This window comes from Physeter macrocephalus, chromosome 16 (genome assembly GCF_002837175.3).
Source record: "Physeter macrocephalus isolate SW-GA chromosome 16, ASM283717v5, whole genome shotgun sequence".
NCBI classification, from domain to species: domain Eukaryota; kingdom Metazoa; phylum Chordata; class Mammalia; order Artiodactyla; family Physeteridae; genus Physeter; species Physeter macrocephalus.
This window is the reverse complement of record NC_041229.1, coordinates 4,825,371-4,852,052: the sequence shown is the minus strand read 5'-3', so window position 1 is coordinate 4,852,052 and position 26,682 is coordinate 4,825,371. Positions and strand designations below refer to the sequence as shown.

The 26,682-nt window shown below is 44.0% G+C and overlaps 1 long non-coding RNA gene across 2 annotated transcripts in view; it reads right to left on the bottom strand.

Moving 5' to 3' along the window:
- Positions 1–26,682, bottom strand: part of LOC114487984 (uncharacterized) — a 90,400-nt gene that overhangs the window by 31,286 nt on the left and 32,432 nt on the right. Inside the window, exon 3 of one of the 2 annotated variants that reach the window (XR_008619567.1) lies at positions 12,058–12,796. The exons of the other annotated variant lie outside the window; for it this stretch is intronic. This is a non-coding gene — a long non-coding RNA (uncharacterized lncRNA). Of the gene's footprint in view, positions 1–12,057; positions 12,797–26,682 lie in introns of those variants that run through there. 2 annotated transcript variants of the gene reach the window in all.

Below are 26,682 nucleotides of genomic sequence, written 5' to 3'. Positions count from 1 at the left end.
TGGACATTTTAAAGAAAGAAAATGTTAAGTCAAACGTTAGAATTTTTAGCTCCTGAAACTATCCTACAATTACATGGCTTTTATGCTATCTCTTGAAGCCACGAGGTTGGTGTAGCTGAAAAATCAAACTCACACTGGGATGCTGAATTATGAAATAGGTTGAATTAACAGTTTTAAGAGGATTCTTATGTGTAAATTAGGACATTGATTGGGAAAGAGTGAGACATGGAGAATTGGTATGGGACATTTGAGAATATCTCAATTCCCAAAATCTCAGCAGGAGAGGCCTTTTCTCCCTTCTTCACTGAGGCTCTTCCTGCCTTGATTAAATACCTGTAATGACCTTGGTCAAGGACATTGCCTTAGAGGTAACATTTTGTCCTCATGTACTATGCTAACCACCCCTTACTGCCTTTAGACTTGTAACTAAAGTCAGATCCTAGGATATGCCAGGGATTACAAAGTCAATCTGGAGAACTGAAATCTTACATGACAAAAAAAATGATAAGATTTTGCTAATTTATATGGTTAAAAACTGGGAAATACACATAAAAATGGATAATAAGGGGCTGGATGAAGATGTGGGTAGAAATGAATTTTAGATTGGGCCAAATTCACTAATATGGGTTCACTTAGTGGACATTTTGGGTTGAATTTGCTAGCTGAAATAGCTGGGAGTAATTTTAATGGTTCATTTGGTTGGTTAAAATTTAGTCTCAGCAGGGATCTACATCAAATGGAAGTTGAGATGCTAGACATTGTTAAGGGAAATGTAGAGAGAAAGAAATTCCAAGACTTCAGGAAGGAAAGGAATGTTGGAGTGGATTTATCACATCTGACCCACTCATAAACCTTAACCTATAACCTTGAAGGAGCCCAGAACACACTCCATATCTGCAAAGGTGTCTGAGAAAGGTTGTTTTTTGGTTTGTTTTTTTTTAGCATTTCAGCCTCTGTTGTACAAGAAGGAGGTGAAATGTATAGCCACCAAAATAAGTAGCATGACTTATCAGGGCTAAAGGAGTAACTAGAATGATGGTTAGCAGTGACTAATTGATCATAGGTTCTCAAGGGCTGAAATAAGCGGTCGGTCCATTCATGTTCTATTTGATCTCCTGAAGAGAAAACAAGTCCTAGGTCTGATGAAAAGAGGTGTGTCTTTAGCAATTACAATAGAGTGTCAGGGGACCTTACCAAATTCCCAGTTCTCACAGCTTGAAACACAAGCAATTCTACATCCCCAAGGGCATCACAGAGATTTGTGTCACTTTAAAGACTTTAAAAATGTAGGTGTAGTGATTCCTATCATGTCCCCACTTAACTCAACTGTTTGCTTTGTTTAGAGGAGAGATTGTTTTAGCAGCCAGCACTTTAAAACGTTCTTCCACTATTTTGCTAATTTTCTTTATTTTAAGACCTACTATGCTAAGGAAGAAGCCAACTGAGGTGCCTGGAGGAATGTGATCTAGAGTCTATCAACCGATCCACTCTGCTGGGACTTGAATTCAGAAGTGAGTCACATGAGGAGGTGGCTACAATGTGGGGGAAGGCTTATCTGAAATGCATGCTTGGAGAAGGGAGCTGATTCTTCACAGGTCACAGTGGTAGCCTTTGTGGCGTTTGGTTCCAGGCATTACGGGTGCCAAGCAGCATCTGGCCCAGATTCTGTCTTTCTGGCTCTCCTGGAAATTTGGTGAGCTCCCTAATACCCTTTAACAACTCCACACATTCCTTTTCTGTATCAGCTGGCCAGGGTGGATCCTGTTGTTTGCAAACACAAACCCTGATACAACGAACCCTCGGGTATACATTTTTTTTTTTTTTTTTTTTTTTTTTTTGGTGGTTTGCGGGGCTTCCTCTGCTGTGGCCTCTCCCGCTGCAAAGCACAGGCTCCGGACGGGCAGGCCCAGCGGCCATGGCTCACGGGCCCAGCCGCTCCGCGGCACGTGGGATCCTCCCAGACCGGGGCGCGAACCCGGTTCCCCTGCATCGGCAGGCAGACGCGCAACCACTGCGCCACCAGGGAAGCCCCCTCGGGTATACATTTTAAACAGGCCTCTCAGTGGAACCAGCTTTATGGCTTCCACAGCAAGGAAGAAAAAAAAAGGAAAAGAAAGCAAGAAAGGGGGGGGAGAAAGAGAGAGAGAGAGAGGGAAAGAAAGAAAGGGAAGAAAGGAAGGAAGGAAGGAAGGAGGGAGGGAAGGAGGGAAGAAAGGAAGGAAGGAAGGAATAAAGGAAGGAAGGAAGGAATGAAGGAAGGAAGGAAGGAAGGAAGGAAGGAAGGAAGGGAAGATCCTTAGAAAACAAATGCACTGTAGGGGTTGGCAATACGGAGCTTTTCATTGCCTGGAAAAGAATCACATTCCTCCAGTATGTTCTGGATTCAGTAGATACTCCACACAGATTTTCAGGCCATCTCCATAAATTGGGCTTCCAGTGACAAGAGACATTCACTGAGGCTCTGCAAGGTCATCCACCATCAGAGAGAGATTCTAGATATAATTCTTTTGTCAGATATACATGTCTCACAAAACATTTTTTCCTAGCCTGTGCCTTGCTTATTCATTTTCTAAATGTATCTCTTGTGGAGTAGAAGTTTTTAATTTTGATGAAGTCTAGCTTATCAAATATTTCCTTTATGGTTATTGCTTTCTGAGTCTTCTTGAAGAAATCTTTACCTGTCTTTTGGTCACAAAGATATTCTCGTAAGTTTTCTTCTACAAGTGTTATAGTTTTAACTTTTTATATTTAAGTCTATGATCCATTTTGAATTAATCATTATGTATGACATGTAGTAGGGTTTAATTATTTTCCATGTAGATATACAGTTGTTCCAGCATTATTTATTGAAAAGACTTTTCTTTCCTGTTGGGTGGGTTTCAGCATCTTTTTGAAAGTCAAATTACCATATAAATGTGGGTCTATTATCAGGGCTCTCTATATTGTTTTATTGATCTATTTGTTTATCATTATGACTGTAGCCCACAGTCCAGATTATTATAGCTCTATAATAAGCCTTAAGTCAGACAGTTTGTCTTTCAACTTTGTTCCTCTTTTTAAATTTTGGTTTTTCAAGTTAACTTGAAGTAAAAGCAACTTCTTTGAAAGGTAAAGTTCTATTAATTTTAACACCCATATAAATTTATGTAACCATCCCCACACTCAGAATACAGAACAGCTGCACCCATTCCCTCCTCCTCCACTATCTGTTCTTTGTCATTATAGCTTTGTCTTTTCAAAAATGTCATATACATGGAATCATACAGTATGTAAACTTTTGAGACTGGCTTCTTTCACTCAGTAAAACACCTTTGAGATTCAACCAAACTGTTGTACACATCAATATCATTCCTTTTGTTTGTTGGGTATTATTGTATCTTATGGCTCTACTGCAGTTTATCCATTCACTCACTGAAGAACATTTGGATTGTCTCCATTTTGTCGGCAATTATAAGTAGAGCTGCAATAAACATTCATGCGTGGGTTTTGGTGTAAACACATTTCCATTCTTCTAAGTGTTACTCTTTGCTGGAGTCAGTGTGAGGTGGTACCAATGGATTTTGGCGGGGGCGGGGGGTTGACCGGAGTATAGTGGTTATGGGCTAAAAGTTTCTGTCTTGATAGGCTACCCCTTTCCTGGTCCTTTGGCCTGAGAGAATAGGCTTCTGCTAAGGCTTTTTTTTAAAAATCTGTATCTTTTTTTTTTTTTAACATCTTTATTGGAGTATAACTGTTTTACAATGGTGTGTTAGTTTCTGCTTTACAACAAAGTGAATCAGTTATACATATACATATGTATCTTTTGGCATCTCCAGGTTGCTGGCTTCTTTAGCTCCAAGTCTGGAACATATGAGGCAAAACAAAACAATCAGAAGCCCATTCCTCCGTTCCCAAGGTTTCCACCAGTTTGTCTTCTCTTCGCTACCTTTTAATTAGAGTCTTCTTGTGATTGTCTTAACATACTGTCCAGGGGTTTTAGTTGGACTTAGCAGGAGTAATAGGGAAAAGTACACCTACTTCATCTTCTCAGAGCAGAAGCCTACACTTGCTTTTGTACTTTGCTGTTGTCACATGGTATAAGGAAATGCCTGACTCACATAGATAGGTATAATAGACGCAAAAGGTAAAAGTTCTAACAGCATAACTTTCAATCTCAAGATTTTTTATGTGCTTGATTTTTCCTCCCTCAAATTAATTTTTTAAAAAAACCTCTTTCCCAAAGCAACCGGGTAGGTATTTGATTTATCCTAGAATACGAACCACGTTTAGATAAGTGAGAACAATGTTTTCTGCTCTTGTTGCTTTCTCTGACACTCTGGATTCTTTTTCTAGGTCTCTCTCTCAACACATCCCCATCCTAAGCTGCATCTTCTTCTCGAACAAGGTAGTTTTATATATTTCAGAAGCAATATCAACAATAACTTTTGAAACATTTGTTTGGGTTTAATCTTCAGCAGAAATCCATATAATCAAATTGCAAATTTATTTATGCATTTCAGTAATTTGATTACTATATGTTGTTTGATCTAATCCTTTAGTAACTAAGGTTTACAAAGACTTTTAAATATGCATTATATTCAATATATATTCACTTGATAAAAGTGATATACTTTGCCTTGCATTTATAAAGATGATACCAGTGATGGTGAATATGATTTAGCAAACATCTATTAAGGACTTGCTATATGCCAGGCACTGAGGATACAAACACATGTTGAAAGGGCATGAATTCAAGAGAGGCAGAGTTGGCTCTATTTGCAGATAAAATGATATTATATGACGAAAACCCTGAAAACAACTGTTAGAACTGATAAATTCAGTAAAGTTGCAGAATAAATGCCAATATACAAAAACCAGTTGAATTTCTATATGCTAACAATGAACTATCAGAAAGAGAAGGTAAGGAAACAATCTCACTCACAATTGCACCAGAAAGATTAAAATAACTGGGACTAACTTTAACCTAGGAAATGAAAGACCTGTACAAGGAAAACTATAACACACTGAAGAAAGAAAATGAAGACACAAATCAATGGAAGGATATCCCATGTTTATGGATAGGACGAATTAATATTGTTAAAATGTCCGTACTGGAACTTCCCTGGTGGCGCAGGGGTTAAGAATCTACCTGACAATGCAGGGGACACGGGTTCAATCCTTGGTCTGGGAAGATCCCACATGCCGCAGAGCGACTAAGCCCGTGTGCCACAACTACTGAGCCTGCACTCTAGAGCCCATGAGCCACAATTACTGAGGCCTGCGTGCCTAGAGCCCATGCTCTGCTACAAGAGAAGTCACCGCAACGAGAAGCCCACACACCACAACGAAGAGTAGTTCCTGCTCACTGCAACTAGAGGAAGCCCGTGTGCAGCAACAAAGACCCAATGCAGCCAAAAATAAATAAATAAAAAAACAAAAATTTTAAAAATTAAAACAAAAGAATCTTTACCGCAGAGCAACTAAGCCTATGCGCCACAACTACTGAGCCTGTGGGCCACAACTACTGAAGCCCAGGTGCCTAGACCCCGTGCTCTGCAACAAGAGAAGCCACCGCAATGAGAGGCCCGCACACCGCAACGAAGAGTAGCCCCCACTCACCGCAACTAGAGAAAGCCCGTGCGCAGCAACGAAGACCCAACGCAGCCAAAAATAAATTAAAAAAAAAAAATCTTTAAAAAAAAAAGTCCGTAATACCCATAGCAATCTACAGATTCAATGCAATCCCTATGAAAACAATGGCATCTTTTCACAGAAATAAAACAAACAATCCTAAAATTCATATGGAACCACAAAAGATTCCCCAAATAGCCAAAGCAATCTTGAGAAAGAAGAACAAAGCTGGAGGCTTCACAATTCCTGACTGCAGATGCATAGATCAATGGAACAGAATAGAGAGCTCAGAAATAAACCCATGCATATATGGATATATGGTCAATTAATTTATGAAAAAGTAGCCTAGAATATACAATGGGGAAAGGATAGTCTCTTCAATAAATGGTGTTGGGAAAACTGGACAACCACATACAAAAGAATAAAACTGGACCCCTGTCTTACACTATACACAAAAATAAACTCAAAATGGATTAAAAACTTTAATGTAAGACCTGAAACCATAAGACGCCTAGAAGAAAACACAGGCGGTAAGTTCCTACACTTCAGTCTTGGCAAAGATTTTTTTTAAATTTGACACCAAAAGCAAAGACAACAACAACAAAGAGCAAACATAAACAAGTGGGACTGTATCAAACTAAAAATCTTCCGCTGAGCAAAGGAAACCATGAACAAAATGAAAAGACAACCTACAGAATGAAAATATTTGCAAATTATATATCTGATAAGTGGTTAATATCCAAAATACACAAAGAATTCCAACAACTCAATAGCAAAAAACACGCAATCTGTTAAAACGTGGGTAGAGAATCTGAATAGACATTTTCCCAAAGAACGCATACAAATGGCCAACAGGTACATGAAAAGGTGCTCAGCATCACTAATCATCAGGGAAGTGCAAATCAAAACCACAATGAGATATCACCTCACACCTGTTGGAACGGCCGTCATCAAAAAGACAGGAGAAAAGTGTTGGTGAGGATGTGGAGAAAAGGCAACCCTTGTGTATGCCACCTGACTTCAGAGTTCATGCTCTGACACGCCCCTCTGTGCAGCCTCTTCTACCCCAGCTGCCCCTCTCTGTTACCCCTGACAGTGAGAGCTCAGGAGTGACGGTGAACACAACACAGGGGTGTAAGCATCCTTTCCTGTTGCCTTTCCTGGGGCTGGCTGTCTTGTACCCTAACCTGAATGTCACCATGTCAGAGGTCCTTGACAGAGCCTGCTTGGAAGAGCAGAGTGTGCCATGGCCTAGAGCAGTGAGGGTCTCCATTCAAATACTCCAAAATATCCCAAGCTTCCAGAAAGACAGAATCCATGGTGTCTGAGTGACTTCAGGCCATGAGGGAGCCCTGGGCACTGCAAGGCCTGCACATGGACTTGACCTCTCCCTGGGGCATCTGAAACTAAGGTAATTGATTCCAGAGTATTGGGTGGACCAGAGAGCTTGGTGTGTAGCAGAAAGAGCAGAGGATTTGGTTGAATCTTGGCTTTGAATTTGTCTCTGTCCCAAGCATGTGGCTTTCTTCTCCTTTCAGTGGTCTCAAGTTTCCCTTTCAATGGTTTCAAGTGCGTCAAGAATGGTTTTACGGGACTTCCCTGGTGGCACAGTGGTTAATGCAAATCAAAACCACAATGAGATATCACCTCACACCTGTTGGAACGGCCGTCATCAAAAAGACAGGAGAAAAGTGTTGGTGAGGATGTGGAGAAAAGGCAACCCTTGTGTATGCCACCTGACTTCAGAGTTCATGCTCTGACACGCCCCTCTGTGCAGCCTCTTCTACCCCAGCTGCCCCTCTCTGTTACCCCTGACAGTGAGAGCTCAGGAGTGACGGTGAACACAACACAGGGGTGTAAGCATCCTTTCCTGTTGCCTTTCCTGGGGCTGGCTGTCTTGTACCCTAACCTGAATGTCACCATGTCAGAGGTCCTTGACAGAGCCTGCTTGGAAGAGCAGAGTGTGCCATGGCCTAGAGCAGTGAGGGTCTCCATTCAAATACTCCAAAATATCCCAAGCTTCCAGAAAGACAGAATCCATGGTGTCTGAGTGACTTCAGGCCATGAGGGAGCCCTGGGCACTGCAAGGCCTGCACATGGACTTGACCTCTCCCTGGGGCATCTGAAACTAAGGTAATTGATTCCAGAGTATTGGGTGGACCAGAGAGCTTGGTGTGTAGCAGAAAGAGCAGAGGATTTGGTTGAATCTTGGCTTTGAATTTGTCTCTGTCCCAAGCATGTGGCTTTCTTCTCCTTTCAGTGGTCTCAAGTTTCCCTTTCAATGGTTTCAAGTGCGTCAAGAATGGTTTTACGGGACTTCCCTGGTGGCACAGTGGTTAAGAATCCACCTTCCAATGCAGGGGACACGGTCGAGCCCTGGTCCAGGAAGATCCCACATGCCGCAGAGCAACTAAGCCGGTGCACCACAACTACTGAGCCTGTGCTCTAGAGCCCACGAGCCACAACTACTGAGCCCGCGTGCCACAACTACTTAGCTCTCACCACAACTACCGAAGCCCGCTTGCCTAGAGCCTACGCTCCGCAACAAGAGAAGCCACAGCAATGAGAAGCCCGCGCACTGCAAAGAAGAGTAGACCCGCTTGCTGCAACTACAGAAAGCCCGCATGCAGCAAAGAAGACCTGATGCAGCCAAAATAAATAAATAAAATTAAAACAACAAAAAAAAGAAGGGTTTTACGTGCACGCCAGCCTGAGAGAAGGCCCAGTGCAGACACAATCGGAGCAGGACTGGGAGTAATCGGCAGGGCTTCCTTTAGGAGGTGAGTCTTACTAAGGACTTTGAACATGCTAGACCACGCTCACCCTGGAGACACCAAGGTTACCCCAGAGGCCACCAGCAAGTCCCCACCCACCCGACACCCCTCACGGAAGCCTCCGCTTCGTCTGGGCTCGTCCTCCTTGGCTCCCACTTCAGGCCTTTGGGGAGAGGTTGATGTTAACCAACAAAGGGGTTCTCTGAGAAGCCTGGGAGCCCAGAAAGAAAAGCACGAGCTGAACTCTCCATCTGCCTGCTTGGCGGTTGTGTAAGAGCTGGGGGGGGCAGGGGAGTGGCCGGGGCAGGGCGGCTCACAGTGGCTGCAGTCAATCCCCGTCTGCAGGGGAGCCAACTCTGCTGACAGGCTGGGCCTCTCCCACAGGTTTTCTCTGGGACTAGACAAAAGAGGAATAGAGACCAGGAAAAGGGCCAAGGCCTCAAATAAAAATTAATTAACACTATCTATTTTTCTTTCTCTTTCTGAAGGTAATCTCTTAATGCTAAGAACTGGGATTCATGCGTGTCCCTTGGTCTATAACAAAACGGGAAGGTCAGGAGGAATCCGTCATGTTCAAGGTCTCACCTATAAGGTTTATTTTTCTCGGTGGCTCTGTGTGTGGCGACCTCCCGTGAAGTGAAATAGGCCTCTAGGCTCTAAGATGAGACAATCATGGCCAAGGATGGCCATCACCAGGAAAGCTTTGATGTGGAGAGACTGGGAACGGCAGGGAAACTGGCACATCAGGACTTGAGTTACTAAGGGAAAAGGAGGGACTGTAATTGTTTCTCAAGTGCTTTCCAAATAAGTCTTTATTCCATCAATAGATTTTTCTCTATATCCACTTAACGCTCCACTTTCTCTCTGCCTCTATCCAGGTACCATGTTAGGGACTAAGAAATCAGAGGCCCTGGAATTAGAAGGTTCCTTCTGAGGTCTTTTTGTCTAGGCTTCTACACTATCAAGATAGGAAAGCCTTTGCTATCCTGGTCTAATGCTAAAGCCAAATGCTATCCCATTTGGAAATGGGGAGAAGGTGGAAGAAAAGGGATGACTGGACAGGAAATACAAAAAGTAATTTGGAAGCAACTGGAAATTGGGAAGCTACTCCCATTCTTTACCTAAATAAACGGACCACCATTCACTCGGCTGTTCAAGCCAGACCCTTGGGCGGGCATCACTGGTTCCTTCCCTCATCCCCTCTGCATCCACAGTGAGGGATCCAAGCCCTTGTGATCTCTTGCCTGGGTTACTGGAATGGTCTTGACTGATCTCCTGTCCAACGTATCATTGTCCTTCAATCTAACAACCAGAATTTTCCTTCTACTACACAACTGGATCATGTTTCTTCTCTGCTTTAATGGTTCCCCCTTTCTGTCAGAATCATTTCCAAACTACTAAGTATAGCATTCAAGACTCCCCATGGGGGCTTCCCTGGTGGCGCAGTGGTTGAGAATCTGCCTGCTAATGCAGGGAACACGGGTTCGAGCCCTGGTCTGGGAGGATCCCACATGCCGCGGAGCAACTAAGCCCGTGAGCCACAACTACCGAGCCTGCACGTCTGGAGCCTGTGATCCGGAATGGGAGGGGCCGCGACAGTGAGAGGCCCGCGTACTGCGATGAAGAGTGGCCCCCGCTTGCCACAACTGGAGAAAGCCCTCGCACAGAAACGAAGGCCCAACACAACGAAAAATAAATAAATAAAGCTTTATTTTAAAAAAGGTGGAAGTGTAGCAGTTACCTAATAAGAATACAATATCTTTAAAAAAAAAAAGACTCCCCATGATCATCAGGCTGATGCTTCTGCTGCCATGAACCCCCCAGTATTCAAAGGCTACCCTGAACTAGTCTGATGTGCTCCAACTTGCCTCCTGAACTTGGTACCTTCTTCCTGGATCATCCCTTTCCCCACTCTGGCTAACTCTCGTCTGTCCTTCAGGCCTCAGGTTGGTTGTCCCTTCTTCTGGGCCGCTTCCCCGAACCCCTGCTACACTGGATTAGGTACCTCTTCTCTTCAGTGGATTCCCGTGACCTTCAACCTGTTGTGGCAACTCTCCCCATTGCCATGTCTGTCTTCTAGACTAGGCTGCAAGCTCTTTGAAGGGGCTTGCACAAGTTGGGTGGAAAGGCCTTCTCCATGTCTTTAATTTGCATGAATTCAACCGTGTGTCCATATTAAAAAACAGTGAGGGAGAGAGAGAGTGAGAGGTTGCTATTTCAATGGTACGAGCAACCCTGAGTGATTTCCACCGGGCATCAATCAGCCTACAGGTGTCCCCACATGGTGTCTTAGTGAGATGAACGCGAATCTCGGCTCGAAGGTTCTGTTTGCTTTTGTTTTGTTTCACATCGCACGGCCACTAAACGTAATCCACAGGCATCATCTAGCGAGGAAGCAGCAATATGGTCCAACACTGGAGGAGGTGCTAGTGACTTTGGACTTATTGAGACACTGGGTTTCATTCTCTGACCCAGTGCATCCCTAAGGGATTTTCAAGATGATCGATGCTATATTTAATTTTTGCTTTTTGTGTGATTTTTAGAATGAACACCCCTGTAAAATACAACTCCGCTCTACTAGCCAAGCTTGCCCCCTTTTCTCCTGGCAACTACATCCTCACCCCATTTATATGCCTATTACAGGAGCTGTCATGGTCTCATCTGACCCAAGACAGGACAACAAATATCTTCTTCTCCAAGATTATTAAGTTTGAGGTCCAGATAATTAAAGCCACATCCTTTCTTGCAGGTGAAGCTGTAAGATGAAAAACTAAAGGGCCGTATTTTTCAGCACATGACAAAAGCTAGTCCACTGAAAGGAACAGACAAGATGGAGAGAGAAGTGACCTGAAAAAGGCAAAGGCTGGGTCAGCAGGTATGTGCTCCTTATCCTGGAGGGTTGTAGGCAAAAGCTGGGTTGGGGAGGATGGGGTACTACTAATTGGATATATGCTTCCTTGGTGCTGATGTTGGGCATATGAGGAAAGACGGCTGCCCTGGTGAGCTTCAAGCCTGAATCTATGTGATTCCAAGGGGCAGGAGAATAGATGGGGGGCAGTAAATGTCGGGGGCGGGGAGGTGAAAAGGAAGAATGGTGAGGATGGGAGAGAACTGAGTTAGTTGGGACAGAGATGACACAGAGTGGATTTAGATAGAAATATTTAGCCTGAGATCTAACTTAGGCTGGAAAGTTAAGCAATGGAAAAAATGTGCCAGAGAGAGGTTAATGACCCTAAAGTTACACAGCTGCTAAAGTGGCAGAGCCCAGATTTGAACTGCAATCTGGGTGGCTCTAAGGTCCATGCTTACCAATCATCTGGTCTAATCCCTTCTTCTAACAGATGAAGACAATGAGGCTTTCAGACATGAAGTGACTTGCCCAAGGACACCAAGATATTCCAGCAAAACGAATCCTAGAACCACCAAAACCCAGTCAAATACTCTTTCCAGGCCATTCATGGCCTCCTATCACAATCAGAGAGAAAGTGGAGGGTGAGGTACTGAATCCCTACAAGGCTTTGAAAAGGCCCCTTCCCTCGTCTGTGCCTGTCACCTCCTTGACAAACTAGGGAGGATGCTGACGAGGTGTCACAGGGAGTGTGAGGCACTTGGGAAATATAAATCCCTTGATGAGGAGAGTCCAAGCAATTATTTACTTGTCAACTTAGGAGGGTAGGGCAGGATTAATTTGAGCTCAAAGGTCAGGGTGAGGGCTTCCCTGGTGGCGCAGTGGTTGGGAGTCCGCCTGCCGATGCAGGGGACACGGGTTCGTGACCCGGTCCGGGAAGATCCCACATGCCGCGGAGCGGCTGGGCCCGTGAGCCGTGGCCGCTGAGCCTGCGCGTCCGGAGCCTGTGCTCCGCAGCGGGAGAGACCACAGCAGTGAGAGGCCCGCGTACCGCAAAAAAAAAAAAAAAAAAAAAGATCGGATCAGGGTGAAAACAAAGGTGTAATTATTACTATGATAATGATAATAATTTATTAATCTGCAGATTCTATGCAAATATTACTCCACCCTCGAGTAGTTTACCTGTTGCAACTGGGGCTAAGCCACTGGTGAAGGCGGGGATGGGACGGAGAGAGGTAACCAGAAACAACGAAGGCCAGAAGGTAGGAAAACAAACTGGAGAAAGAAAGCACGCTGATGAGCAGGTGATGGAGGGTGAAGGTGGTCTGACAGGCAAGACATTTTATAGTAAAATCATAAGCTTTTTCTATTAGGGAAGGTTTTTCAGTGGAAACCAAATTTCTCATTTTTTTGTATTAGGAACTAAAAACAAGAATGTTAAGTGAACTACCTAAGATCACATAGCTTGTCAGTGACAGAACTTGAACTAGAACTTGAGTCTTTTTACACTTAGTTCTGTGCTGGTCCAAGAAGAGCCTACATGCAAGCCGGAGAATGCAGCACACTGGGGAAGAGAAAGACCAGAAGACAAGGTGTTACGATACAGGTCACAGGGGCTAGTTCGCTACGATCAAATGCCCGTCTCGGTTTTCCATCAACACCCTCCCCCCAACACATTTCAAAAAATATAAGAGGGCTCAAATCAAACTGGCTTATAAGAGTGGGAGAGAAACTGTCGACTCTCAGTAAGATAATGTGCTGCTACCATTGGAGCTTTTTTATTTTTCCAGAAGTGAGAATCCATATAAAGGAAGAAGAAAATAAAAGACATCATGAACCAATGCCTTCTAGTAATTTCCCTCCCCTCTCGAATCAAGCACCCTCGGGTCTCCTGTCTACATATTCTCACGGCAACACACACCTCTTCTTGGCAGCCCTGACCACAGAGGTGACTTTACCTGGAGTCGTGGGGCTACATGACTGACACCTGCTTCACTCGCTAGACTGCAAGCCTGGTCAGAGCAGGAATGCCCTCTGATTGTATCACCACTTTGTCTCTGCTTCCCGGTATGGAATTTGGCTCCTGTAGTCGATAAGATGTGCCACCCAGACCCCCCGAAAGGAAGAGCTTGCTGCCCATCTGTGGGGAACACAGCCAGCAGACAGCCCTCCCGCTGTCAGCAACTTCAGGGTCTGGCTCAGCTGCAGAGAGCGGTACCTCTGAAGGCCATACCTTTGGGGAGTGGGCAGTCCACATTGGGTGACTGAGTGAAGCAGGGGGTAGTGGATTGACTGGTGGTCCCCAAAAGATGTCCTAACCCCCAGAACCTGTGAATGAGACCTTATTTGGAGAAAGGGACTCTGCAGATGTAACTAAGTTAAGGATCTCAAAATGAGGTCATCTGGGGTTTAGAATGGGCCCTAAATCCAGTGACAGATGTCCTTATAAGAAAAAGGCAAAAGTAGATTTGAGACTGAGACACACAGAGGAGAAGCCACGTGAAGACAGAGGCAGAGACCGGAGGGATGCTGCCACAAGTCAGTGGGACACCTGGAGCCACCAGAAGCTGGAAGAGGCCAAGAAGGATGCTCTCGCAAGCTTAGGAGGGAGCATGGCCCTGCTGGCACCCTGATGCTGGACTTCTGGCCTCCAGAACTGTGAGGGAAGGAATTTCTGTTGTTGCCATTGGTTACAGCATCCCTAGGAAATCAACACACAGGGGGCCTGAAGGGCTGCCTCTGGGCCATGGCGGCATGACCGTGACTAGTTCCTGCTCCAGAGTTCACCGCTGGGTCCCTGAGGTTCCTTCCGTCAGGCCTAAATCATGTTCGACTTTTTCTTCTGCTTAATCTGCTTTCTTCCTTCCTCCTCCAACAGATTTTGATCCCAAATAAACACCTCACACTCTAAACTCGGGCTCCCTGACTGCTTCCAGAGAACCCAGCATGACACACTATAATAAGATATTTGTTAAGTGAATAAATTAAGTAGACAGTGAGTTCCTGGGAGGCAAGAACTATGCCTTTTTTTAAAAAATTAACTTATTATTATCATTTTTTGGGCTGTGTTGTGTCTTTGCTGCTGTGCACGGGCTTTCTCTAGTTGCGGCGAGCGGGGGATACTCTTCGTTGCGGTGCACGGGCCTCTCATTGCGGTGGCTTCTCCTGTTGCGGAGCACGGGCTCTAGGCACACGGGCTTCAGTAGTTGTGGCACGCAGGCTCAGTAGTTATGGCTCGTGGGTTCTAGAGCACAGGCTCAGTAGTTGTGGCGCACGGGCTTAGTTGCTCCACAGCATGTGGGATCTTCCTGGACCAGGGCTCGAACCTGTGTCCCCTGCATTGGCAGGCGGATTCTTAACCACTGAGCCACTAGGGAAGTCCCAAGAACTATGTCTTATTCATGTTTACAATCTTAAAGCTTAGTATCTCACACAGAATACGTGTTCAATAACAACGTCTTATATCAAAGAAAGAATGCATGAACATACAAATAGTTTGAATTGAATCTATAGATCGAAATGAATTTTGGTACAAAATACTTTTGTGTATTTCTTGTGAGCCTCCACCAAGGAGGGAGGGAGGGAGGGAGGGAGGAAGAGTGATCATAGTTCACTGTGTCATGAACTCAGCTAAGCACTGTCTTCAGGCTCTTTTGAGGGTGGGAATCGAGGACACAACCTCCATGAAGGACAGCTTTTCCCCGAGGGCAACATTTTTGTTCTTGCAGTGCTAAGACTCTCCCTATCAACATGCAGAAATCATTTCACCACCGTGCCCCCAGCCATTCTGACATAAATCCTTATGGATAAACATTTTTGGTGTAAAGAGCAAAAATAAAACAGAAGGGACATGTTCAAACAAGGTGGTGGAATGTGGGTAAAGGAGAAAGAATTGCCACTATTTTCAACAGTCGGAAAGTCTCCGTGAAGGAAACGGGATTTCAGAATGACTTTCCGTCACAGCAGGTTTCAGAGGGTCAGGACCTCAGAGGTCATGTACCCCAGCGCCTTCTTTTATAGATGAAGAAACGGCAGCTCAGAGACAGCAGGGGCTTTGCTCAAGGTCCTGCTGCCAGGTGCGCAGCAAAACGAGGCTAGAACCTCAGAGTTCTTCCCGATAAATGTGAATGGAGCAGCAGGAAGGAAGGAAGGAAGGAAGGCAGGAGGAAGCGGGGGTGGGTGGGGGTGGGGGGCGGGCACTGGCAAAGTGAACAGGGTCTCAGCACATGTAGGGGAGGAAATCATCCGGTTCTGGCTACATGCTTCAGACAGATTATGTCATTTATTCCCTGTAACAAGAATGTGAGGTAAAAGCTGCCATCTTCATTTTATCGTCTAGGATGGTGAACTCAGAAACACCAGGTGAGTTTCCCAAGTAAAGGATAGAGCTAGGATTCAAAGTCTAGTATGTATGACTCCCCAAACCACACTTTTCTAGGACAGCGTGTTACAAGGGAGAAGGTGAGAATAAAGTGGAAAGTTGAATGAAGGATTAGCAGCGATAGGTGGGTCACCTGGAGGGGAGACTAGGAAGGAGAACAGGAGTGGGGTTTGAGTGACTCGGGAATTCCCAGAAAAGAGTCTAAAAGCTCGGAGTGACAGTAATAGGGCAGAGTGGAAGCTGTCTTCTTGTCTACAAATGTGTAAGCAGAGAGGAGGGAAGGTAGCAGTGTCTGTGCCTGGAGTTTGAGGTAAGAGTTGGTGTTCAAGGTGTAACACTGGGTAGGCAGAGGGGCCATGATTATCCCCGTGATGAGATGCTACCACTCAGCAGTACTGATGGCACGACTCTGGAAATGGGAAGAAATAGGGAGATGTGCAAGGTCTGAAGAACTACATCCTAGGAGTGACAGCGAACCAGCTGTAAATAGAGTCTTACAAAGACCGCAAAGGTGCCTCAAGTCAACCTAACTCATGTTGGATTGAGGAGATCTGGTCCTCGGTTGCCTGGGAGAGGATAGAGTAACTCTTCTCTAGCGTGAGAGATGCTCATTCAGAGCCTCTACAATATTACATATCCAATATCCAACATCCAATAAATACTTATCAAAAATAGAGCCAAGGGAAAAAACAGAAAATGGAAATATATACATAGGTGATCCAGATAGGAATTATCTGACAGACTTTAAAATAACTATGACTATATTCAAGAAAATAGATGACAAGACAGGAAATCTACCATAGAAACAGAATCTTGAAAAATATCAAATAGAATTCTAAAAGTGAAAAATGCCATAATGGAAATTAAGAAATCCGTAGATGGTTCAAAGAGCAGATTGGACACAGCTGAAGAGAGGATTCGTGTGCTTGAAGACAGAGCCAGCTAGAGACAGACGAGAGACTTATGCACAGATATTTTAAAAGAGGGAAAAGTATAGAAAATAACATAACAGACGTACAAAACATGATGAAAAATTTAAATATAAATAACTGGAGTCTCTGAGGGGGAGAAAAGACAGAATGCACAGAAAAATATTTTGAGATAATGACAAAGAATTTTTTTAAAAACATCAAAACATATAAGATAGACTAAATAAGAAAAAGAAACCAGTAGAGGGATAAATACAAAGAAAACCACATTTAGGCACATCAAAGTAAAATTATTAAAAAACAAAGATAAAGAGAAAATATTAAAAACACCCAGAGGAAAGTAAAAACACATCCCTTCAAGAAAAGAGCAAAACTAAGACTGACAATTGACTCGGCTCATACAATAGCAGCCAGAAGAAAATGAAACTGCTGAAGACATCTTTAAAGCAGTGAAAGGAAAAAAAACAAAACAGAGTTACTGAGGAGAAAAAAAATCCAGAGGACACCTTTAAAGTACCAAAAGAAAACAAAAAACAAAAAAACCTGTCAACCCGAAATTATTTACACAGTTAAAATAATCTTCAAGGGGGCTTCCCTGGTGGCGCAGTGGTTGGGAGTCCGCCTGCCGATGCAGGGGACGCGGGTTCGTGCCCCGGTCCGGGAAGACCCCACATGCCGCGGAGCGGCTGGGCCCGTGAGCCGTGCCCGCTGAGCCTGCGCGTCCGGAGCCTGTGCTCCGCAACGGGAGAGGCCACAACAGTGAGAGGCCCGCGTACCGCAAAAAAAAAAAAAAAAAAAATTTAAAAATAATCTTCAAAAGTGAAGGCAAAATAACATTTACGAGCAAAAACTGAGAAAATTTGTAGCTGGAAGAATTTTGCTGAAAGATATTCTAAAAGCAGTCCTTAAGGCAGAAGGAAAAATGCTCCCAGGCAGAAACGGAAAAATGAAGGAAGGAATTAAGAACAATGTAAACCATAAATATGTGAGCACATTTAAATTAATATAGATGATAAAGCAATAACAATAATTTCTCATTGAGTGTAAAGTAGATATAGAATTTAAATGCATGACTATAATTTTAAAAAGGTAAGAGGAGGGTAAATTGAATCAAGGGATTTTAAGATTATGGCATTGTTTGGGAAGGTGAAAATCCCATTTTATGTTAGGTTCTAATAAATCCAAAATGCATCTTGTAATCTCAAGGCGAAACACTAAAAGAATAGTAAAAGAATATATAGCTAACAAGTTATTAGACAATTAAAATATAACAAAAGTTGAATAATCTAAAAAAAGGCAAAAAAGGCGAGAAAAAGGAACATAGAACAAGTGGTACAAATGGAAAATAAATAGTAAGATAATACATATAAGCTGAAATAGTCATTGTTTACAATAAATGTGATGGTCTAAATACTCAAATATCAATAGAAGGTAAGGATCGTTAGGCTGTATTCCAAACAAAACAAAACAGTCATATGCTGTTTACAAGAGACACACCTTAAATACAAGGACACAGAAAGTTTAAAGTGGGAGACTTTAACACACCTCGTTCTATAACAATAGAATAAGCAGACACAATAATCAGTAAGGTTTGAGAATAATTGAACGTGATTAATAAACTCGATATAATTGACATATATAGAACTCTAAACCCATAAACTTCAAGACATACATTCTTTTCAAAGGAATGGAACATTTACCAAATAGGCCCTATTCTGAGCCATAAAGAATTGTCAGTAAATGTCAAAGGATTGAAACATTCAGTGAATGGTCTGCCCGGAGTAGGATTAAGTTAAAAAGCTATAACAGAAAAAAGTGGAAAATCTGCAAATGTCTGAAAATTTTTCTTTAGGAAAGAGGTGGATAGTGATAGGAGGGACTTGGGGCGGGGGGGCTGCTGGGTTCTAGTAATGGTCTATTTCTCGATCTATTTCTTAATTGGTTATACTGATGTGTCCACCTTGTGAAAACGCACTGAGCTGAAACTTATGATCTGTTTATTTTTCTCTATGTATACAATGCATAAATAAAAAGTTCATTTACAAATGAGGCTGGACTGGGAAAGGAAGACCTGGGACAAGAGTATGATGAGAAGAAATTTAAGAAAAGTATAAGAAAAAAATGTACTGGTTTTGAAATTGCAGTGGAAGGAGTCCTATTTAGCAGTCAGGAAATTTGAGCTCTCATCTGTGTGATGTTGAATCATCATCACCTTTCTCTGGCCTCAGTTTCCTCATTTGCAAAATGGCTATGCAGGTTCCAGATCTGATCCATGATTTTATCACAAAGTTCCTGTGTGCACTAAGTGGGAAAGCCTGAGTCTTTCCTGCCACAATCTGTACTCACACATCATTCCTCATTATTTGTGACATCATTCTCTCAGAGAGAGAACACTGGCAATCCAACGTCATCAATAACTTACCTGCCAATGGCAATTACATTCTAGGACGTCACTAGCACCCCAGAATCCCACCTTGGGTCATTTCAGAATCTTCTTCTTTCTGTAAATGTATCTGGACTTTCACCACCATTAACCAGCTTTGCCTGTTGGTAACTAGCTGTTTTTTATTCCCCTCACCAGCTTGCTTTCTGTACCAGATCCATGGAAAACCTGGGGCAGGGTGTGTGTGTGTCTCACTCTTGAATTAGGGCTCTTCTTTTCTTTTTTAAAAAAATTTTATTTATTTATTTATTTACTTTTGCTGTGTTGGGTCTTCGTTTCTATGGGAGGGCTTTCTCTAGTTGCGGCGAGCGGGGGGCCACTCTTCATCACGGTGTGCGGGCCTCTCACTGTCGCGGCCTCTCTTGTTGCGGGGCACAGGCTCCAGACATGTGGGCCTCTCACTGTCACGGCCTCTCCTGTTGCGGGGCACAGGCTCCAGACGCGCAGGCTCAGTAGTTGTGGCTCACGGGCCCAGCCGCTCCGCGGCGTGTGGGATCTTCCCAGACCAGGGCTCGAACCCGTGTCCCCTGCATGGGCAGGTGGATTCTGAACCACTGCGCCACCAGGGAAGTCCTGTGTTTAACTTCTTCAGGAACTTCCATACTGTTTTTTTTTTTTTTTTTTTTTTTTTTTTAACAATTCAGTACGAAAGCCATCAAGAAGGGCTGAGCAGGGTAGACATCCATGCAGTGGTGTGGGGCAGGATGAGGGAGCCCAGAGCAGAGTCAGAGCCTGAGCAGGATAAGGAGAAGTCCACGTGGGGGAGGGGTGACCCAGCACAGGATGCCAGAGTCTGTGTGGGAAGAACCCTGCACTGGGATGGACACATCCACACTGCTGTATATAAAATAGATAACTAATAAGGACCTACTGTGTAGCACAGGGAACTCTACCCAATACTCTGTAATGGCCTATGTGGTAAAAGAATCTAAAAAAGGCTGGATATATGTAGAACTGATTTACTTTGCTGTACACCTGAAACTAACAGAACATTGTAAATCAACTCTACTCCAATCAAATTTTTTTTAAAAAAGAACTCCGCATAAGAAGGTGAAGAAGAGGCAGCAATTGGAGATTGCTTACATACAGAGGGATTGACCAAATAAATAAATATATTCAGTGGGAAAAACCAGAAAACCCTGTATCCAAACTGATATAAATAGATAAATAAATGTAAAGTTGGACAAGGAATGGGATATTTGTAGTCTCAAAATCATCCCCTCCTCCCAAGTTACTTATTGTCTACAATGAGGAAAAGAACGATTTTACAGTCTGGCAGAGAGCCTGGCAGAGAGCACCTCACTCAAATGATCAAAAGGCTCACCGTCAGCAGTGGGTCGTACGTAAACTGTGCTTCACTGGCTAGGATATAATAAGAAGACCCAGCATCCTGCTGTGATATTCCTGTCAAAGATGCATGAACCCAGTCAAGAGGGGAAATATCAGACAAACCCAAACTGAGGGGTTTTCTAAAAAGAACTGGCCTGTAGGGGCTTCCCTGGTGGCGCAGTGGTTGAGAGTCCGCCTGCCGATGCAGGGGACGCGGGTTCGCGCCCCGGTCCGGGAGGATCCCGCGTGCCGCGGAGCGGCTGGGCCCGTGAGCCGTGGCCGCTGCGCCTGCGCGTCCGGAGCCTGTGCTCCGCGACGGGAGAGGCCGCAGGAGTGAGAGGCCCGCGTACCGCAAAAAAAAAACAAAAACAAAAACAAAAACAAAAAAAAACTGGCCTGTAATCTTCAAAAATGTCAAGGTCATAAAAGTCAAGGAAACACCACAGAACTGTTCCAGATTAAAGAAGAATGAAAAGATCTGACAACTAAACGCGACGTGAGATCCTGGACTGAATCATTTCTCTATAAAGGTCATTACTGGGACAACTGTTGAAACTGGCATGGTGCCCAAGGATCAGATGGCCTCTGTTGTGATGCAGCAACGTTGATTTCCTGACTCCGGTGGTTGTGTAGAGGAAAACCCTTGCTTACAGAAAATTCTAAAGAACTGGGGGTGATGGGGCCTGAGGTCTGTGTTCTCAGATGGTTTAGGAAAAAAAGCTCTTCATATCGTCCAGGAAGCTTTTCTGTAAGTTTGAGAAAGTGTTTCACGAGAGCACCACGGGGAGGCGTCATTTATCTAGGTCCCTCCTCTGACCCAGAGAGCTTGTGTCAGGGTAGAGAAATAAACACAGATACAAAAAAGTAACAAAAGTTATCTGCCCCAAACCTCTGCTAGCTTTCTAGAGTTGTCTGCAATGATATTATTATTAAGTATAATGGCCGCATTTACTGAGTGCTTACTCTCTTCCAGGCACAGGACTAAAGGCTGTGATTTGCCCAAGTTCACACACCCGGCCAGCGGCGGATGGAGCCAAGGAGAATGGGTGCTTTTGCCAGGGTGATGCTGCGTCAGTTGGCTGCTTTAGGTGGAGCAAGGCAGCCGTGGCTATTCTGCACAAAGCACAGGTGAGCAGGCTTCTTAGCTGTAGGCAGGGGTGCCAAGTCACAGATGGAGGAAGTCGATAGAAATGGGAGCCTTCTCTGTGGGACCTGATCCCCCACTAGCTAAGCTGATGGCTTTCCCATTTTCTTGCCATGGGGCTCTCCTGTAACAAGACAAATTACTCTATCAATCCTCCCTTTGCCAGCAGATGAAGATGCCCAGGCTGCCAGACGGTCTCCTGCGGTTTCCCCTGCTGTTCCAGACCAGTCACAGGTTACAGTTCTGTTAGCAAGAGCCACACGCCGAGCTGGAATCCCAGCGTGGAGCCTCGGGCTGGGGGCATGGCGTGTGACAGAAAGAGCGGAGGCTGAATGGAGGGCCCCCCCATCTGCTGTTTCTCTGCTCCTCCCTCCTTCTCTTCCTAATAACATCGAGGAAACGCCTGCAAGCTGAGCTCAGAACATGCGTCACAAGGCCCTGTGCTGGGCAGTGACTGTTCCAGCACAGACAGTATCCACGCTTGCTTCCACAAACCTGCCTTCTCCCTTCCCCAACACCACCCCAAATCGTACAGGACCCTCTGGAGTCTCAGCCCCTCTGTGGAACTCTCCCTTCTCTGAATTCTCTAACAATTTACCTCTGGCACAGAGTCTAACAGAGGTTGAACTTCACGCTCTAGTTTCAATCCAACTGTTGAATGCGTGCAGGATTGCGTGAGCACCTGATCAGAGCTAGGGCAGGTATTGGTGACAGGGCGGGAAGGAAGACACAGCCCCTGCCTCGTGGAGTTTACACCCTAGCACGGAAGACAGATAAAGAATGGCAAGTAGAGTGTTAAAACAGCGGAGGTAAGGGCTGCTTGGTACAGAGAACAAAGGAACTAAGCTGAATCAAAGGATTCGAGGGAAGCCTGCCAGCTTCTGAATTTTCTTACTCTTTGTGCCTGGAAGTCTAGTCTTCCCTGTAAACTGCATATGCTTCAAGACCAAGAGCCAGACGTGATTTAGCCCTAATGTCCTTCGTGAGAAATCATCAGAAAACACCGGCGAGTTCGAATGCAGCGAATGTGAGCGGTGCCTGCAGGGTCACATGCTGTCCCACGTTCCACCCACGGCACCCAAGGGGACTTAGGAGACTCCTGGGGCTTCACAAGGAAGAAAATATATACAAATTGCATAGAATTTGCTGCCCCAATTCCTTGGCCTTGCTTCTTACTTAGTTTCCTCTCTCTGAGCTGCCCTGGCATTGGCCTAGAAGGAATCCTAACCCCCAGTAAAAATAAAACATGGATCTTGCACAAACCTGCGTGAAGGTCACTCAACAGAAAAGTGCCAGGACCCCGAACCCAACGGCCTGAGCAGAAAGTGGAAATGCCGACTTTCTTCCTGAAAAGCCCACAATTAATTAACTTTAACAGAATTAACTTCATTCAATGTTTATGACAATTATACTTTGTGCTCGGAAGCACATAGGCCCTGGGACGGTACACAGGAGGCTGGGATGTGGTGAGGCCCTCAAGGAGCTTACAGTGCATCAGGGAGGGAATCCATTCAGAGATAATGATAATAATGACAGTTTCCAGTGAGTGGACGATGCCCAGGGCCTGGTGTCTATTAGTTTCCCCCTCGCATCCTCTAGATGAGGTTCGAGCGTTCCCATTTTTAGGATGAGGAAACTGAGGCTCTGAGATTTTAATTTTCCCAAAGTTAGAGCAGGCTAGTTACAGAGCCAGGATCTGAACCCAGCTACTCTATTTAACTCCAAGGTCTGTTTTTTTGTTTGTTTGTTTGTTTTTTCACTAAACTATGCTGGATACAAATCAAAATGAATTTCTTTCACTTTATAAAGTAGAATGATATAAGTGCTCCACAAGAGACACATAAGTTATCCTAAGAGTCAGAGGGGTCAGATAGCTTCAAGGGTGGGGAAGGTCTCAGAAAGGCAGCAATTTTTAGATATTAATTTTTGTTTTTATCTTTTGGATTCAGAAGGATTCTTACTGTTAACTAGGCCAGCACTTCCTGTGTGTATTTTGTAGGGCAAGACATGCCTTTAAAGAGTGTGTGTGTGTGTGTGTGTGTGTGTGTGTGTGTGTGTGTTTGTGTGTGTGTGTGTGTAGTTTTAAATCCTGGGCAAGTTTGCAACTCATGTCCCCTTCTGGGCAGCTCACAATGCCCATTAGCAAATTAAAGGCTCTGAGAAGGTCTGTGGTTAGGGTTTCCCAAACTTACTTGACCATGCCACCCTCTTTTGAAAAAAACCTATGAACATCCCAAGAAATTCTTTTATTTTCCTAATTTTTAATGTGAACCATTTTTTAAAGTCTTTATTGAATTTGTTACAATACTGCTTCTGTTTTTTCTATTTTGGTTTTTTGGCCGCGAGGCAGGTGGGATCTTAGCTCCCCGACCAGGGATCGAACCTGCACCCCCTGCATTGGAAGGCGAAGTCTTAACCACTGGACAGCCAGGGAATTCCCCCTAATTTAAAAAATTGAGATATAATTGACATATAACATTATACGAGTTTCAGGTGTACAACATACTGATCTGGTATTTGCAGATGTGAATCACCACAGTAAGTCTAGGTAACATCTGTCACCACACATAGTTAGAATTTGTTTTCTTGTGATGAGAACTTTTAAGATCTACTCTCTTAGCAACTTTTAAGTATACGATACAGTGTTGTTAACTACAGTCACCATGCTGTACATCAGATCCTCAGGATTTATTTATTTGTAACTGGAAGACTGTACCTTTGGACCCCTCCACTCATTTTGCTCACCCCTCCGACCCCAGCCTCGGGCAACCAGCCATCAGTTCTTTGTATCTGTGAGCTCATTTTGGGATTTGTTTGTTTGTTTTTTAGATTCCACATAAGTAAGATCATACGGTATTTGTCTTCCTCTGACTTATTTCACTCAGCATAATGTCCTCGAGGCCCAACCATTTTGTCACAAATGGCAAGATTTCCTTCTTTTTTATGGCCGAATAATATTCCATTAGGTGAATACACCACATTTTCTTTATCTATTCATCCACTGACAGACACTTAGGTTGTTTCCATAATTTGGTTACTGTAAATAACGTTTCAATGAACATGGGGGTACACATATGTTTTTGAGTGTTTCTGTTTTCTTTGGATGAACACTCGGGAGTGGAGCTGCTAGATCATATGGTAGTCCCATTTCTCACTATTTGAGGACTCGCCACACTACTTTCCACGGTGGCTGCACCAATTTACATCCCCACCAGCAGCGCACAAGGGCTCCCTTTTCTCCACATCCTCGCCAACACGTCAGTTCTTGTCTTTTTTGATGACAGCCGTTCTGACAGGTGTGCGGTGACATTACATTGCGGTTTGATTTGCATTTCCCTGATGATTAGTGATGCTGAGCACCTTTTTATGAACCTGGAATTCTTATTCCTCAGAATACCCAGGTCGTCCAATTCCATCATTTTATAGGAAAGGAAAGCAGGAGCAGAGAAGGTGAGTGCTGGGCCCGAGATCCCAGCAAGACAGGAGTCAGAGCCGGACTGTGCAGGTTGGGTAGATTGTAACAGCCAAAAGGATCAATGTGAGTCAATTTGTGGAGGCAGGAAGCAGTCCTTCAGTTTGGAGAAAGGACAAGAGCCTGCTTCGGCCCCTGTGCAAAGTGCGCAAGGAGCTAGGAAGACGGCGAAGCCCGGCGGAGGGAAGGCATGTGTGATCAACGGTAGGGGAAGGTGTTTCTCCTTTATTCAGTAGCAGGGAGCCACTGAAGGTCTGAAGCATGGAGAGGTGTGACCTGACCCGTGCGGTAAGAAAACTTCAGTGAAGCGAAGATGTGTGCAAGTTAGAATGACTGGGAGGAGAAACTAGAGGCAGAGAGATGAGGGCAGGCAAGAGGCAAAAGGGGACCGTGAATTACACATGGCTTCTCCCATTTCATAGAAAAGGAGACCAAGGTAGAGAAGTCACCCAGCCCAATGTCACATAGCCAGCAGCAAGCAGAGCCAACAAATTGTTAACATTAATGATGTACTCATTTTTAGTCAGAATGATTTTCTACACTTTTTTTTAGCAGCCTTATTGACAGTTAAAGTAACAAACCATACAATTCACCCACTTGAAGGATGACATTCAATGGCTTTTAGTATATTCACAGATTTGCACATCAATCACCTCAAAAAGAAACTCCATATCCTTTAGCTATCATTTCCCATACCCTTTAGCCCTAGGCAACCACTTTCCGTCTATATAAATGTACTATATATAATACTATTATATGCAAATCTACTTTCTGAGTCTATAAATTTCCCTACTCTGGACACATCATATTAATGCAATTATATAATCTGTTGTCTTGTGACTAGATTCTTTCACTTAGCATAATGATTTCAAGGTTCATACATGTTGAGGCATGAATCAGTACTCCATTCCTTTTTTTTTTTTAACATCTTTATTGGAGTATAATTGCTTTACTATGGTGTGTCCTCCATTCCTTTTTATGCCCAGATAATATTCCATCATAGAGTTATACTACACTTCATTTATCCATTCACAAGTTAATGGACATTTGGGTTGTCTCCACCTTTTGGCTATTGTGAATAATGTTGCTGTAACCATTTGTGTCCACGTTTTGGTGCAGACAGATGTTTTCATTTCCTTGGGCATATACCCAGGAGTGGAACTGCTGGGTCACGTGGTAGCTCTATGCTTAACATTTTGCGGGGCTGCCAGCCTGCTTTCCGAAGTGGTCACACTCCTTTACGTTCCCACCAGTGGTGTATAAGGGTTCAGTTTCTCCACATCCTCTCAAACACTGGCTATCGTTTGTCTTTTTAACTTCAGCCAGCCTAGTTGGTGTGAAGTGGTATCTCACTGTAACTTTGATTTGCAATTTCCTTAGTGACTAATGATGTTGAACATATTTTCATGTGCTTACTCGTGTATGTGTCTTGGAGAAATGTCTACTCAGATCCTTTGTTCATTGTTTAAACTCGGTTATTTGTCTTTTTGTTATTGATCTGTGTGAATTCCTTGTGTATTCTATATATAAGAATACATATATATTGGTGTTCTTGATGGTGTTCTTTGAAGCACAAAAGTTTTAAATTTTGGTGAAGTCCAACTTATCTATTTTTTGTTTCTTGTGCTTTTTGGTGTCATATCTAAGAAACCACTGAATAATTCAAGCTCAAAATTTTTTCTCCTATTTGTCTTGATACCCTATTTTTTTTTTTTTTTTTTTTTTGCGGTACGTGGGCCCCTCACTGTTGTG